This window comes from Rhinopithecus roxellana, chromosome 16, assembly GCF_007565055.1.
Source record: "Rhinopithecus roxellana isolate Shanxi Qingling chromosome 16, ASM756505v1, whole genome shotgun sequence".
Taxonomy (NCBI): Eukaryota; Metazoa; Chordata; class Mammalia; order Primates; family Cercopithecidae; genus Rhinopithecus; species Rhinopithecus roxellana.
The window spans coordinates 66,836,945-66,854,398 of record NC_044564.1 but is presented as its reverse complement, the minus strand read 5'-3'; positions in this window follow the sequence as shown (position 1 = coordinate 66,854,398).

Sequence of the window (17,454 nt, the reverse complement as noted above, 5' to 3'; positions counted from 1 at the left end):
CCATCTGTGACAGACCAGATTAAGAAAATGTGGCACATATACACCATGGAATACTATGCAGCCATAAAAAAGGATGAGTTTGCATCCTTTGTAGGGACATGGATGCAGCTGGAAACCATCATTCTCAGCAAACTATCGCAAGAACAGAAATCCAAACACTGCATGTTCTCACTCATAGGTGGGAACTAAACAATGAGATCACTTGGACTTGGGAAGGGGAATATCACACACCGGGGCCCATCACGGGGAGGGGGTAGGGGGAGGGATTGCATTGGGAGTTATACCTGATGTAAATGATGAGTTGATGGGTGCTGACGAGTTGATGGGTGCAGCACACCAACATGGCACAAGTATACATATGTAACAAACCTGCACGTTATGCACATGTACCCTAGAACTTAAAGTATAATAGTAATAAAAAGAAATACTTGGCTTATTTGGATTATTAGTTTTATACTTTGACTTTCTTCTTTATTTGTTCAAGATGTTTAAGTAGTTTTGGAGGTCAAATTTCTTTCTTCTACCAACCCTTTATAATGGATTTGATCTTTTGGGCCTAAGCCTCCATTTACTTCAGGAGGGGACTTTAAAAATTATTTAAATATTGTTTCATTCAAAGTGAGCATATATATATATATATATAAATATATATATTTATGTAGCACTACTAAGTGCTGTGGAGAATTATGATAAAAATATTAATAATTAAAATTCATTAGAATTTTCTGTTAGCTGGATACTGTTCTAAGTGGTTTTTTTTGTTTTACTGTACTCCCGCCTGGGTGAAAGAGTAGAGTGATAATAGCACACTGCAGCCTTGAACTACTGGGCTTAGATCCTCCTGTCTCACCCTCCCAGGTGAGGGACTGCAGGCATGCAACACCACGCCTGGCTAATTTAAAAGACACAAATTTTTATTTAGAGAGAGACTCACTATGTTGCCTACGCTGGTCTCCAACTCCTGGGGTCAAGTGGCCCTCTTGCCTCAGCCTCCTGAGTAGCTGGGATTATAGGCATGAGCCATTGTGCCTGGCTTGTTCGAAGTGCTTTATGTGTACGAAATCATTTAGATCCTCACCACAAGTTTATGAAGTAGGCACTATTATAATCCCCATTTTCCAGTTGACAAGACTGAGGTGAGGAAATGTTAAGGAAAAGTCAGAATTCCATTCAGATATTTGGTTCATACTCTCATCATGAGGCTAAACTGCTTCTCACTACACGTATCTTCATAATAACTTGTGTTTTAAGTCTTGAACTTGTGTTTTAAGTCTGGTAGAGGCATAAGAAGTTTAAAAACAGAGAAACACAATCCTGAGGAAGTTAGTAAACTTCTAGTGAATGACAGAAATGATAGAAATCTCTTCTTTCCCTAAAGTCCCAGTGTTCTTTGGGGAAGAGGAGATGAGTCTCCTTTTGACAAGTGTTATCAAAGTAGACTGTTTTCACATACACAAGGGAACTCGATACGTCCTTCCTGATGGATATAATAAAATTAGTAAATGCTATGATGGGAGGAAATGCCTAGTATGTTGTTCTTGGGTTAATTTGATACAACAAAGGCAGTTTTGTTGTGAGTCAGCAGAGGGGGTAGTGTAGAAAGGTGGAAGTTAGAAGAGTGCCAGACCCTAAAGGACTAACGATGGGCTTAAAGCACAAAAAGTGTAGCTTTGCCATTAAAATAAAAGTCTGGGGTCTTATTTTTTTCAAGTTTCTCCCAGAAATTATTTCTTGACATTCATTAGCTCAGCAGTGTATCTAAATAAAGCTTTTTTTGGTTTCTGTTATAATAGATGTTTTTTCCTTTTTCTTCCCTCTGAAAAGTATCAGTAGTTAGCATTTTTTGCAAATTATTTGGAAATCTAGATGTTATATGATATTCTTATTGCCAGAGGGACATTTTGTAGGCTCTTTATAAGTGATTTTAGGATTCACATCCTTATTATACTTTTATTAGCCCTAATATTTTATCCAACTAGAAAATTAAACCTCTTCTTAAAAATTAATTCATCTAAGTGTCTATAAATTAAAGGAACAACAAAAGATTCTTTATTTGGCGTCAAAAACTCCTTGTTTCTACAACAGTATAAAACAAAGCCTGTTTTGAAATGTATTTTGCCCACAGCGTCTGAATTTCAAATCTTCAATAAAATCTGGTTCATATTACTAGCTTTAGCTTGATTTTCTAAAAATAACTGATACTTTAGTATGGTTAGTTTTATGCCATCTCATGGCTTGTCAGAAATGCTTTGTATCAGGATTTCAAAGTGTGAACAGATTTCCTGTCACATTGATTAAGTTTGGAATTTTCGCTATTTTCCCAGCATCGAGGTCTCAGCTTTGCGTTTATGCAGGAGACTTGTAGCTTAAATTGTACTTTAAGGTTTTGTTTCTTGTTTTTAAATTAATGTATGTTTAGTCTCTAGTTTCTTTGTAGCCCTTTACAACTTTAGGTCATAAAATGGGTTTACTCTAATTTCTCTAATAAATTTTTAAATGTATTAAATATGAAATTTAGCAAATTTAATAAATCTTTTTATTCGTGTACTATACAGCTCATCTTATATGTAGACATAATAATTGAATGTGGAACTTGCTTCCAATTACACAGATGTCTTAATGTCCACCTTATCATCTCTAACTAAGGATGTGGTTTTTTATTTTGAGGTGGCAACAGAACAGAAAAGAAAACAGTGAATTGAGTAATGGGCTTAGCATTTGCTGCTGCCTGGTTGTGTATCTTTGGTAAACTTCTTTGGGATTTGGTACTAAGTTACATGTCTTTGCAGTGTGGACAGTTAAATATGACTGAAAGGCATAACACATTTTAATAGCATATGCCTTTTTTATACTATTCATTTACCCAGTAGAGAATTGACCACCTGTAAATGTGAAGCACTATTCTTGCCATTACCTTTTAAAATTATTTTTTAAATTATTTTTTTAAATTATACTTTAAGTTCTAGGGTACATGTGTACAACGTGCAGATTTGTTACATATGTATACATGTGCCATGTTGGTGTGTTGCACCCATTAACTCATCATTTACATTAGGTATATCTCCTAATGCTATCCCTCCCCGCTCCCCCAACCCCATGACAGGCCCCGGTGTGTGATGTTCCCATTTCTGTGTCCAAGCGTTCTTATTGTTCATTTCCCACCTATGAGTGAGAACGTGTGGTATTTGGTTTTTTTGTCCTTGTGATAGTTTGTTGAGAATGATGGTTTCCAGCTGTATCCATGTCCCTACAAAGAACACGAACTCATCCTTTTTTGTGGCTGCATAGTATTCCATGGTGTGTGTGTGCCACATTTTCTTAATCCAGTCTATCATTGATGGACATTTGGGTTGATTCCAAGTCTTTGCTGTTGTGAATAGTGTCACAGTCGTGCATGTGTCTTTATAGCAGCATGATTTATAATCCTTTGGATATATAGCCAGTGAGGAGATGGCTGGGTCAAATGGTATTTCCAGTTCTAGATCCTTGAGGAATCGCCACACTGTCTTCCACAATGGTTGAACTAGTTTACAGTACCACCAACAGTGTAAAGTGTTCCTGTTTCTCCACATCCTCTCCAGCACCTGTTGTTTCCTGACATTTTAGTGATCGCCATTCTAACTGGTATGAGATGGTATCTCGTTGTGGTTTTGATTTGCATTTCTCTGATGGCTAGTGATGCTGAGCATTTTTTTTTTTTTGAGATGGAGTCCCACTCTGTCCACCAGGCTGGAGTGCAGTGGCGCGATCTCGGCTCACTGCAAGCTCCACCACCTGGGTTCACGCCATTCTCCTGCCTCAGCCTCCCTAGTAGCTGGGACTACAGGCGCCCGCCATCGCGCCCGGCTAATTTTTTGTGTTTTTAGTAGAGATGGGGTTTCACCATGGTCTCGATCTCCTGACCTTGTGATCCGCCCGCCTCAGCCTCCCAAAGTGCTGGGATTACAGGCGTGAGCCACCGCGCCCGGCCGATGTTGAGCATTTTTTCATGTGTCTGTTGGCTGCATAAATGTCTTCCTTTGAGAAGTGTCTGTTCATATCCTTTGCCCACTTTTCGATGGGGTTGTTTGTTTTTTTCTTGTAAATTTGTCTGAGTTCTTTGTAGATTCTGGATATTAGCCCTTTGTCAGATGAGTAGACTGCAACAATTTTCTCCCATTCTGTAGGTTGCCTGTTCACTCTGATGGTAGTTTCTTTTGCTGTTCAGAAGCTCTTTAATTTAATTAGATCCCATTTGTCAATTATGGGTTTTGTTGCCATTGCTTTTAGTGTTTGAGACATGAAGTCCTTGCCCATGCCTATGTCCTGAATTGTATTGCCTAGGTTTTCTTCTAGGGTTTTTATGGTTGTAGGTGTAACATTTAAGTCTTTAATCCATCTTGAATTAATTTTTGTATAAGGTGTAAGGAAGGGATCCAGTTTCAGCTTTCTATATAAGGCTAGCCAGTTTTCCCGGCACCATTTATTAAATGGGGAATCCTTTCCCCATTTCTTGTTTTTGTCAGGTTTGTCAAAGATCAGATGGCTGTAGATGTGTGGTATTATTTCTGAGGGCTCTGTTCTGTTCCTTTGGTCTGTATCTCTGTTTTGGTACCAGTACCATGCTGTTTTGGTTACTGTAGCCTTGTAGTATAGTTTGAAGTCAGGTAGAGTGATGCTTCCAGCTTTGTTCTTTTGCCTTAGGATTGTCTTGGCAATGTGGGCTCTTTTTTGGTTCCATATGAGCTTTGAAGTAGTTTTTTCCAATTCTGTGAAGAAAGTCATTGGTAGGTTGATGGGGATGGTATCAAATGTATAAATTACTTTGGGCAGTATGGCCATTTTCACAATATTGATTCTTCCTATCCATGAGCATGGAATGTTCTTCCATTTGTTTGTGTCCTCTTTTATTTCGTTGAGCAGTGGTTTGTAGTTCTCCTTGAAGATGTCCTTCACATCCCTTGTAAGTTGGATTCCTAGGTATTTTATTCTCTTTGAAGCAATTATGAATGGGAGTTCACTCATGATTTGGCTCTGTGTGGAGTATAAGAATGTTAGTGGAGTATAAGAATGCTTGTGATTTTTGCACATTGATTTTGTATCCTGAGACTTTGCTGAAGTTGCTTATCAGTTTACAGAGGTTGTGGATGGAGACGATGGGGTTTTCTAACTACACAATTATGTCATTTGCAAACAGGGACAATTTGACTTCTTCTTTTCCTAATTGAACACCCTTTATTTCTTTCTCCTGCCTGATTGCCCTAGGCAGAACTTCCAACACTATGTTGAATAGAAGTGGTGAGAGGGCATCCCTGTCTTGTGCCAGTTTTCAAAGGGAATGCTTCCAGTTTTGCCAGTGCAGTGTGATATTGGCTGTGAGTTTATCATAAATAGCTCTTATTATTTTGAGATACGTCCCATCAATATCAAATTTATTGAGAGTTTTTAGAGTGAAGGGCTCTTGAATTTTGTCAATGGCCTTTTCTGCATCTATTGAGATAATCATGTGGTTTTTGTCTTTGGTTCTGTTTATATGCTGGATTACACTTATTGATTTGTGTATGTTGAAACAGCCTTGCCTCCCAGGGATGAAGCCCACTTGATCATGGTGGATAAGCTTTTTGATGTGCTCCTGGATCCGGTTTGCCAGTATTTTATTGAGAATTTTTGCATTGATGTTCATCAGGGATATTGGTGTAAAATTCTCTGTTTTTGTTGTGTCTCTGCCAGGCTTTGGTATCAGGATGATGTTGGCCTCATAAAATGAGTTAGGGAGGTTTCCCTCTTTTTCTGTTGATTGGAATAGTTTCAGAAGGAATGGTACCAGCTCCTCCTTGTACCTCTGGTAGAATTCAGCTGTGAATCCATCTGGTCCTGGACTTTTTTTGGTTGGTAGGCTATTAATTATTGCCTCAATTTCAGAGCCTGTTATTGGTCTATTCAGGGATTGAACTTCTTCCTGGTTTAGTCTTTGGAAGGTGTGTGCATCCCAGAATTTATCCATTTCTTCTAGATTTTCTAGCTTATTTGCATAGAGGTGTTTATAGTATTCTCTGATGGTAGTTTGTATTTCTGTGGGGTCAGTGGTGATATCCCCTTTATCATTTTTTGTTGCATCTATTTGATTCTTCTCTCTTTTCTTCCTTATTAGTCTTGCTAGTGGTTCTTTTCAAGAAACCAGCTCCTGGATTCATTGATTTTTGAAGAGTTTTTTGTGTCTCTATCTCCTTCTGTTCTGCTGTGATCTTAGTTATTTCTTGTCTTCTGCTAGCTTTTGTGTTTGCTCTTGCTTCTCTAGTTCTTTTAATTGTGATGTTAGGGTGTCAATTTTGGATCTTTCTTGCTTTCTCTTGTGGGCATTTAGTGCTATAAATTTCCCTCTACATACTGCTTTAAATGTGTCCCAGAGATTCTGGTGTGTTGTGTCTTTGTTGTCATTGTTTTCAAAGAACATCTTTATTTCTGCCTTCATTTTGTTATGTACCCAGTAGTCATTCAGGAGCAGGTTGTTCAGTTGCCATGTAGTTGTTGGGTTTTGAGTGAGTTTCTTAGTCCTGAGTTCTAGTTTGATTGCACTGTGGTCTGAGAGGCAGTTCGTTATAATTTGTGTTCTTTTACATTTGTTGAGGAGTGCTTTACTTCCAACTATGTGGTCAATTTTGGAATAAGTGTGGTGGTGCTGAGAAGAATGTATATTCTGTTGATTTGGGGTGGAGAGTTCTGTAGATGTCTATTAGGTCCGCTTGGTGCAGATTTGAGTTCAATTCCTGGATATCCTTGTTAACTTTCTGTCTCTTTGATCTGTCTAATGTTGACAGTGGGGTGTTGAAATCTCCCATTATTATTGTATGGGAGTCTAAGTCTCTTTGTAAGTCTCTAAGGATTTGCTTTATGAATCTGGGTGCTCCTGTATTGGGTTCATATGTATTTAGGATAGTTAGCTCTTCCCGATGAATTGATCCCTTTACCATTATGTAATGGCCTTCTTTGTCTCTTTTGATCTTTGATGGTTTAAGGTCTGTTTTATCAGAGACTAGGATTGCAACCCCTGCTTTTTTTTCTGTTTTCCATTTTCTTGGTAAATCTTCCTCCATCCCTTTATTTTGAGTCTATGTGTGTCTCTCCATGTGACATGGGTCTCCTGAATACAGCAGACTGATGGGTCTTGACTCTTTATCCAATTTGCCAGTTTGTGTCTTTTAATTGGACCATTTAGTCCATTTACATTTAAGGTTAATATTGTTATGTGTGAACTTGATCCTGTCATTATGGTATTAGCTGGTTATTTTGCTCGCTAGTTGATGCAGTTTCTTTCTAGCATCGATGGACTTTACATTTTGACATGTTTTTGCAATGGCTGGTACCGGTTGTTCCTTTCCATGTTTAGTGCTTCCTTCAGGAATCTCTTGTAGGGCAGGCCTGGTGGTGACAAAATCTCTAAGCATTTGCTTATCTGTAAAGGATTTTATTTCTCCTTCACTTATGAAACTTAGTTTGGCTGGATATGAAATTCTGGGTTGAAAATTCTTTTCTTTATGTATATTGAATATTGGCCCCCACTCTCTTCTTGCTTGGAGAGTTTCTGCCAAGAGATCTGCTGTTAGTCTGATGGGCTTCCCTTTGTGTGTAACCCGACCTTTCTCTCTGGCTGCCCTTAACATTTTTTCCTTCATTTCAACTTTGGTGAATCTGACAATTATGTGTCTTGGAGTTGCTCTTCTCGAGAAGTATTTTTGTGGCATTCTCTGTATTTCCTGAATTTGAATGTTGGCCTGCCTTACTAGGTTGTGGAAGTTCTCCTGGATGATATCCTGCAGAGTGTTTTTTTCAACTTAGTTCCATTTTCCCTCTGATTTTCAGGCACACCAATCAGACGTAGATTTGGTATTTTCACATAATACCATACTTCTTGGAGGATTTGTTCATTTCCTTTTATTCTTTTTTCTCTACACTTCTCTTCTTGCTTCATTTCATTCGTTTGGTCTTCAATTTCTGATAGTCTTTCTTCCAGTTGATCGAGTCGGTTACTGAAGCTTGTGCATTTGTCACATATTTCTTGTGTTATGGTTTTCATCTCTATTAGTTCTTTTAAGGTCTTCTCTGCATTGGTTATTCTAGTTATGCATTCATCCATTCTTTTTTCAAGGTTTTTGGTTTCTTTGCGCTGGTTACGTAGTTCCTCCTTTAGCTCTGAGAAGTTTGACTGAAGCCTTCTTCTCTCGACTTGTCAAAGTCATTCTCCGTCCAGTTTTGTTCCATTGCTGGCGATGAGCTGCGTTCCTTTGGAGGGGGAGATGCACTCTGATTTTTTGAATTTCCAGCTTTTCTGCCCTGCTTTTTCCCCATCTTTGTGGTTTTATCTGTCTTTGGTCTTTGATGATGGTGATGTACTGACAGGGTTTTGGTGTGGGTGTCCTTTCTGTTTGTTAGTTTTCCTTCCAACAGTCGGGACCCTCAGCTGTAGGTCTGTTGGAGTTTGCTTGAGGTGCACTACAGAACCTATTTGCCTGGATATCAGCAGCAGAGGCTGCAGAAGATAGAATATTGCTGAACAGCGAGTGTACCTGTCTGATTCTTGCTCTGGAAGCTTCGTCTCAGGGGTGTACCCTGCCGTTTGAGGTGTGGGGTGTCTGTCTGCACCTAGTGGGGGATGTCTTCCAGTTAGGCTACTCAAGGGTCAGGGACCCACTTGAGCAGGCAGTCTGTCCATTCTCAGATCTCAACCTCCGTGCTGGGAGATCCACTGCTCTCTTCAAAGCTGTCAGACAGGGGCATTTACCTTTGCCTAGGTTTCTACTGCTTTTTGTTTAGCTATGCCCTGTCCCCAGAGGAGGAGTCCACAGAAGCATGCCAGCCTCCTTGAGCTGTGGTGGGCTCCACCCAATTCAAGCTTCCTGGTGGCTTTGTTTACCTACTTAAGCCTCAGCAATGGCGGGCACCCCTCCACCAGCCTAGCTGCCACCTTGCGGTTAGATCTCAGACTGCTGTGCTAGCAATGAGGGAGGGTGTGTGGGCGTGGGACCCTCTGGGCCAGGTGTGGGATATAATCTCCTGGTGTTCCATTTGCTAAGACCCTTGGTAAAGTGCAGTATTGGGTGAGAGTTACCTGATTTTCCAGGTGTTGGGTGTCTCAATTTCCTTTGGGTAGGAAAAGGAATTCCCTTCCCCCTTGCGTTTCCCTGTTGAGGCGATGCCTCACCCTGCTTCAGCTCTCACTGGTTGGGCTGCACCTGCGGACCAGCGCCAACTGTCTGACATGCCCCAGTGAGATGAACCCAGTACCTCAGTTGAAAATGCAGAAATCACCCGTCTTCTGTGTCACTCACGCTGGGAGCTGAACGCTGGAGCTCTTCCTATTTGGCCGTCTTGGGCACCACCCCCTCCCCCTGTATCGTGTCCTCTCTTATTTCCTTGAGCAGTGGTTTGTAGTTCTCCTTGAAGAGGTCCTTCATGTCCCTTGTAAGTTGTACTCATCATCACTGATCATTAGAGAAATGTAAATCAAAACTACAATGAGGTATCATCTCACACCAATCAGAATGGCGATTATTAAAAAGTCAGGAAGCAATAGATGCAAGTGAGGCTGTGGAGAAACAGAAATGCTTTTACACTGTTGGTGGGAGTGTAAATTAGTTCAAGCATTGTGGAAGATAGTGTGGTGATTCCTCAAGGATCTAGAACTAGAAGTACCATTTGACCCAGCAATCCCATTACTGGTTATATACCCAAAGGATTATAAATCATTCTACTATAAAGATACATGCACATGTATGTTTATTGTAGCACTATTTACTATAGCAAAAACTTGGAACCAACCCAAATTCCCATCAGTGATAGACTGGATAAAGAAAATGTGGCACATACATACCATGGAATACTACGCAGCCATAAAAAAGAATGAGATCATGTTCTTTGCAGGGACATGGATCAAGCTGAAAGTCATCACTCTGAGTAAGCTAACACAGGAACAGAAAACCGAACACCACATGTTCTCACTTATAAGTGGGAGTTGAATAATGAGAGCCCATGGACACAGGGAGGGGAACATCACACACCAGGGCCTGTCAGGGGGTGGGGGGCAAGGGAAGGGACAGCATTAGGACAAATACCTAATGCATTTGGGGCTTAAAACCTAGATGATGGGTTGATGGGTGCAGCAAACCACCATGGCACGTGTATACCTATGTAACAAACCTGCACATTCTGCACATGTATCCCAGAACTTTAAACAAACAAACAAAAAAAGAATTTGTCTCTTCTATAGGTTTCAGAAGCCTGCATTTGAAACTGGGATACCATAATACCAAATCGTGTTCTCCATGCTGTGCTGTGTATTTCTTTTCCTAGGGCAATGGATGTCTTTGACTGAACTGGTGCGGGGAAGGTGTGTGGAGGGGACAGGAAAATGGTGTGGACTAAGGAAACTTGCTTCCTAGAGGTATTCCACTCCAGCTCTACTACTGTCTTCACAGATGAGTGAGAACTGCATATGCCTGGAGAACTGGGAAGTCCAGGGTAAATCCTGTCATTTTAGATTATTAAAATCTAACTGTAAGAAGTGCTTTTATTGAGGAGAGATAGAAAGGCATAATCAAGGAAGCTGCTGTCTCACTACTATCTTTATTTCATCCTAACGATGTCTCTTTGTCTTGTAGAATTTCCTCCAGATATCAGTTTTAGAAAAGCCATATTATCATTTCCTAATTAACTTTCATATATATATACACACATACACACACACACACACACACACACACACATATATATATATATATATATATATATATATATATACTTTTTTTTTTGAGACAGGGTTTCACTTTGTTGCCCAGGCTGGAGTGCATGGAGTGCAGTGTGGTGATCTTGGCTCATTGCAACATCCACCTCCCAGGCTCCAGCCATCCTCCCACCTCAGCCTCCTGAGGAGTTGAGAATACCGGTGTGCGCCACCACACCCAGCTAATTTTTGTATTTTTAGTAGAGTTGGGGTTTCGCCATGTTAGCCAGGCTGATCTTGAACTCCTGGCCTCAAGTGATCCTCCTGCCTCAGCCTCCCAAAGTGCTGCGATTACAGGTGTGAGCCACCGTGCCTGGCCTTTGAAATATTATTATAGGAAAAAGAGGAGATGAACTTTATGTCGAGGAGAACTTTGATTTATGCTGGGACTTTACCTAAAAGATAATCCTTTATTCATGCGTAAGATGAAATTGAGAGGTAAATTGGATAACTTATACTGTTGCTTTTAAAAAATTTTAACATATGTATAATTTTTTGTGTTTATATCATTTTAGCCTACATAAGTTATACTTTATACAAATCTAGGTTTCAGATAACTATATGCAAAGAAATAATTTAATAGGATTATTTTAAAGCCATTGTTGTTAGAAAACATAATACCTTTGAAATTACTTCTCATGTAAGGTATGTAGGCATTTCTGTGATCACATTAGAAACACAGTGTCTTGGCTGGGCGCAGTGGCTCACGCCTGTAATCCCAGCACTTTGGGAGGCCGAGGCGGGCGGATCACGAGGTCAGGAAATCGAGACCATCCTGGCTAACACAGTGAAACCCCGTCTCTACTAAAAATGCAAAAAATTAGCCAGGTGTGGCAGTGGGCACCTGTAGTCCCAGCAACACGGGAGGCTGAGGCAGGAGAATGGCGTGAACCCAAGAGGCGGATCTTGCAGTGAGCGGAGATTGCGCCACTGCACTCCAGCCTGGGCGACAGAGCGAGACTCTGTCTCAAAAAAAAAAAAAAAAAAAAAAAAGAAAGAAAAAAGAAATACAGTGTCTTCTGTCTAGTTTAGAATATAAATTTTCCTTTTCTTCCCTTTCTTCCTACTACTTAGATTTCCATGTTTGGTAGAACAAATTATAAGAGAAAATATTTGAAATGTCATATACTCAAGTAAATGTTTAAATATTTGAAAATTTTCTGGTTTTCAGATATTTTGAATTGCTGAATCGTTCTGTAAATTAAAATTCTAAGAATAGTTTCCACAGAGTAATTATTTGAAAGTCACCGAAAGCAAGAGACATGCTTAATGTAAATGTTTATTGCACTATTGTACATTTTCTACCTCATAAAAATGAGAACGGTAGTCTGTACTTTTCTACTTCGTTATTCATAAGTCTGTTGGAGAAATGTATATTTTGTTTGCTTATTATCTCCATGCTACAAATAGCCTGGAAATTCTTTAAATGGAGCTAGCGATGTATTATGGATACTTGTTAAGTGGCATAGAAATTTCGCTTCTTATGTTTTTGCATAAAAAGTATAAGATCACTAGTACATGTTTCTTCAGCTCTACCCAGAGAAGGGAAACGTGGGGAGGAAAATGAAGTGTGCAAAATATTTCGTAGTAGGCTTTTTCTGAAAGTAACTTCAGACTTACAGAAGTTTAAAAATAGTACAAAGAATCCCATATACCCATCACCCAATTCCTGAAATGTTAATACTTTACCATATTTGTTCATTATGTCTCTATTCTCCAAGTATTATATATGCCATTATATGCATAATATATAATATGTAGCATTTTATATAGATATAGGGCATGTATGCACTATATATTTTTTTCTGAGCCATGTAAAGAGTAAAATGCAGACACAATGTGCTTTTACTCCTAATACTTCAGTGCGTATTCCCTCAAGAATGGACATTTTCTTCTATACAGCTAATGTACACTTCTTCACTTTTCAAAGTCAGAACATTTACATTGACACTATACTATGACATAATCTGCAGACCATTTTCCAATATGCCAGTTGTCCCACTCTGTCCTTTAGTACAAAAGAAAGAAGATTTTTTTTTTTCCTGGTCTAGGAGCTAATCCTGGAGCACATGTTACATTTACTTGTCATTTCTTCTTTAATCTTGAACGGTTCCTCAGTCATTCTTTATCTTTTATAATCTTGACATTTTTGAAGAATGCAATCCATTTGTTTTGCAGAGTTTCCCTTAGTTCAGGTGTATCTGGTTTTTCCTTATAAGATTGATTTTATGCGTTTTTGGTCAGAGTACCACAGAAGTACTGTACATCTTACCAGAAAGCCCTAAGAGGATTTTGATTCTTCCCTGCAAATGCGTTTTCTAAATGATCAGTTTTAATATTATATGGAAAGCCAAGCCAGAGATTCTCACATATGTCAAGATATTGTAAATGTTCCTGTTATATTTATTCTCCAATTGCTTTTTCTCAAGAAAATGTGTGGCCTTTCAGGTAGCTCTTACAGAGTGGAAGTCACTACATAAAATTAGGATGGTGGGGGTGGGCGGGGAAGAGCTTTATTAAAGCTTTAAGTTTAAGCTTTTGAATATGTGTTGTATATAAATGAACATGGGCATCATGATGCAGGGATTTGGCCTTTAAACCCTTGGCCGAGAATGGTATAAATTATTTATTCTTGGAGTACTTCTGCTGAAACACTGAAATCAGTGTACTACTCTCCTTTTAGAAGTTTTACACCTTTCCAAGGCACAGTTTTTTTGGGGGGACGGAGTTTTGCTCTGTCGCCCAGGCTGGAGTGCATTGGTGCAATCACAGCTCACTTCAGGCTCTACTTCCCAGGCTCCAGCAGTCCTCCCACTTCAGCCTCCTGAGTAGCTGGGATTACAGGTGTGCACCATCATGCCCAGCTGGTTTTTGTAGAAAAGGGGTTTCGCCATGTTGCCCAGGTTGATCTCTAACTCCTGAGCTCAATCAATCCGTCCTCCTGAGCCTACCAAAGTGCTGGGATTACAGACGTGAACCACCATTCCTGGCTTCCAAGGCAGACATTTAAATGTAATAAATAAGGAGGTAAGCGAGAACCCTGTTGGACCTGGTAGAAGCAAACAAACATTTATTAGTACTGTTATATTGTTTAAAATATTAGCCCCTTCTATATTCATATCTTGTTCTTACTGCATCTTAGAATTATAAAAAAAAAACCCTACTCTATAGTTTATTTGGCTCATATCTCAGCAGTAATAAAATTAGTTAATAGTATTGGCATCATGGTTCTTTGTGCATTCCTCCCTTATCCCACCACACAAATTGATTTCAAATGATCTCTTGCTCTAGTCTAAGAATGTTTATAGTGATTATGAAAAGTTCAGACTCTGGCTTTAACGTATATAATTGTTTCTTTATCTGCAAACAAAAGAGAATGAGTTTGTTTAAACTGGAAAGACTCCAAGAGTAGTCTGGGAATTTTGCTCCATTCCTTGAAATTCCTATAATAAAATAAACATGTCTCATGTTTTATTTTTATAATGTTTTTAAACATTAGTATAGAATGGCACTCCTTATATTCTATATCAAAAAATTAGTTACATTTTCAATAGTAACCTCTTTTTTGGCATTAAGACCTACATTACAAAATAATTTGACAGTATAATTTATAATCACTTTTGCTAAAATCACCGATTTGAAATTATGTATGAGGCTTTCAAAGTTTATAGTGCTTTGGAAAATATTTAAATGTTTCTTTGCTTATATATCTTTATTAGAAGCTATAGAATACATCATATATTTGTCAAGGATGCTGATGGATACTTAATATTTAAAGGTGACTTATATAAAGTTACTCAAGTGTCCAGAACTAGAATCTGGGCCTTTTGATAACAGTTTGTTGCTCTCTTACTTAAATGATGATTGAATTCATTAGAATGTCCCTATTTTCATAGCTGTATCCATGGTCCTGTGAAAATATTGTGTGTGTGCTTATACATATATGTACACCTGTAAGTACAAAGTAGAAAATGAAAGTTCATTTTCTGCATTTGACAATTCTAGTCCCCAGAGATAACCTTTATTAATATGTTGTCTCATGTTTGGTCACACTGTTTTCTCTGTATTCATAAGCATACCTGTGAAAAAAATTTTTTTTTTTCTTTTTTTAAAATTATACTTCAAGTTCTGGGGTACATGTGCAGAACATGCAGTTTTGTTGCATAGGTATACACGTGCCGTGGCGGTTTGCTGCACCCATCAACTCATCAAATACCTAGGAGAAATTAGGTATTTTTCCTAATGCTATCCCTCCCCTAGCCCCCCACTCCCGACAGGCCCCAGTGTGTGATGTTCCCCTCTCTGTGTCCATGTGTTCTCCTTGTTCAACTCCCACTTATGAGTGAGAACATGCAGTGTTTGGTTTTCTGTTCCTGTGTTACTTTGCTGAGAATGATGGTTTCCAGCTTCATCCACATCCCTGCAAAGACATGAACTCATCCTTTTTTATGGCTGCATAGTATTCCATGGTGTGTATGTGCCACATTTTCTTTATCCAGTCTATCACTGATGGGCATTTGGGTTGGTTCCAAGTCTTTGCTATTGTGAATAGTGACACAATAAACATATGTGTGCGTACGTCTTTATAGTAGCATGATTTATAATCCTTTGGGTAGTTACCCAGTAATGGGATGGCTGGATCAAATGGTATTTCTAGTTCTAGATCCTGGAGGAATCACCACACTGTCTTCCACAATGGTTGAACTAATTTACACTCCCACCAGCAGTGTAAAAGCATTCCTATTCCTCCACATCCTCTTGAGCATCTGTTGTTTCCTGACTTTTTAATGATCGCCATTCTAACTGGTGTGAGATGGTATCTCATTGTAGTTTTGATTTGCGTTTCTCTGATGACCAGTGATGATGAGCATTTTTCATATGTTTGTTGACTGCATAAATGTCTTCTTTTAGGAAGTGTCTGTTCATATCCTTTGCCCACTTTTTGATGGGGCTGTTTGATTTTTTTGTTGTAAATTTGTTTAAGTTCTTTGTAGATTCTGGATATTAGCCCTTTGTCAGATGGATAGAATGCAAAAGTTTTCTCCGCTTCTCTAGGTTGCCTATTCACTCTGATGGTAGTTTCTTTTGCTGTGCAGAAGCTCTTTAATTAGATCCCATTTGTCAATTTTGGCTTTTGTTGCCATTGCTTTTAATGTTTTAGTCATGAAGTCTTTGCCCATGCCTATGTCCTGAATGGTATTGCCCAGGTTTTCTTCTAGGATTTTTATGATTTTAGGTCTTACATTTAAGTCTTTAATCCATCTTGAGTTGATTTTTGTATAAGGTGTAAGGAAGGGGTCCAGTTTCAGTTTTCTGCATATGACTAGCCAGTTTTCCCAAAACCATTCATTACATAGGGAATCTTGTCCCCATTCCTTGTTTATTTTTTTTAAGGTTTGTCAAAGATCAGATGGTTGTAGATGTGTGGTGTTATTTCTGAGGTCCCTGTTCTATTCCATTGGTCTATATATCTGTTTTGGTACCAGTACCATGCTGTTTTGGTTATTGTAGCCTTGTAGTATAGTTTGAAGTCAGGTAGAGTGATGCTTCCAGCTTTTTTCTTTTTGCTTAGGATTGTCTTTTTTGGCAGGTTCTTTTTTGGTTCCATATGAACATTAAAGTAGTTTTTTCCAATTTTGTGAAGAAAGTCCATGGTAGCTTGATGGGGATGGCATTGAGTCTATAAATTACTTTGGGCAGTGTGGCCATTTTCACGATATTGATTTTTCCTATCCATGAGCATGGAATATGTTTCCATTTGTTTGTGCCCTCTCTTATTTCCTTGGGCAGTGGATTGTAGTTCTCCTTGAAGAGGTCCTTCACATCCCTTGTAAGTTGGACTCCTAAGTATTTTATTCTCTTTGAAGCAATTGTGAATGGGAGTTCACTCATGATTTGGCTCTCTGTGTGTGTAAGAATGCTTGTGATTTTTGCACATTGATTTTGAATCTTGAGACTTTGCTGTAGTTGCTTATCAGCTTAAGGAGATTTTGGGCTGAGATGATGGGGTTTTCTAAATATACAATCATGTTATCTGCAAACAGACACAGTTTGGCTTCCTCTCTTCCTATCTGAAAACCTTTATTTCTTTCTCTTGCCTGATTGCCCTAGCCAGAACTTCCAACACTATGTTGAAAGGGAGTGGTGAGAGAAGGCATCCTTGTCTTGTGCCAGTTTTCAAAGGGAATGCTTCCAGTTTTTGCCCATTCAGTATGCTATTGGCTGTGAGTTTGTCATAGATAGCTCTTATTATTTTGAGATACTTTCCATCAATACCTAGTTTATTGAGAGTTTTTAGCATAAAGGGGTGTTGAATTTTGTCAAAGGCCTTTTCTGCATCTATTGAGATAATCATGTGTTTTTTTGCCATTGGTTCTGTTTATGTGATGGATTGCATTTATTGACTTGCATATGTTGAACCAGCCTTGCATCCCAGGGATGAAGCTGACTTGATCATGGTGGATAAGCTTTTTGATGTGCTGCTGAACTCAGTGTGCCAGTATTTTATTGAGGATATTCACATCGATGTTCATCAGGGATATTGGCCTGAAATTTTTTTTTATTGTATGTCTGCCAGGTTTTGGTTTGGTATTATGCTGGCCTCATAAAATGAGCTAGGGAGGATTCCCTCTTTTTCTATATTTGAAATAGTTTCTGAAGGAATGATACCAACTCCTCTTTGTACCTCTGGTAGAATT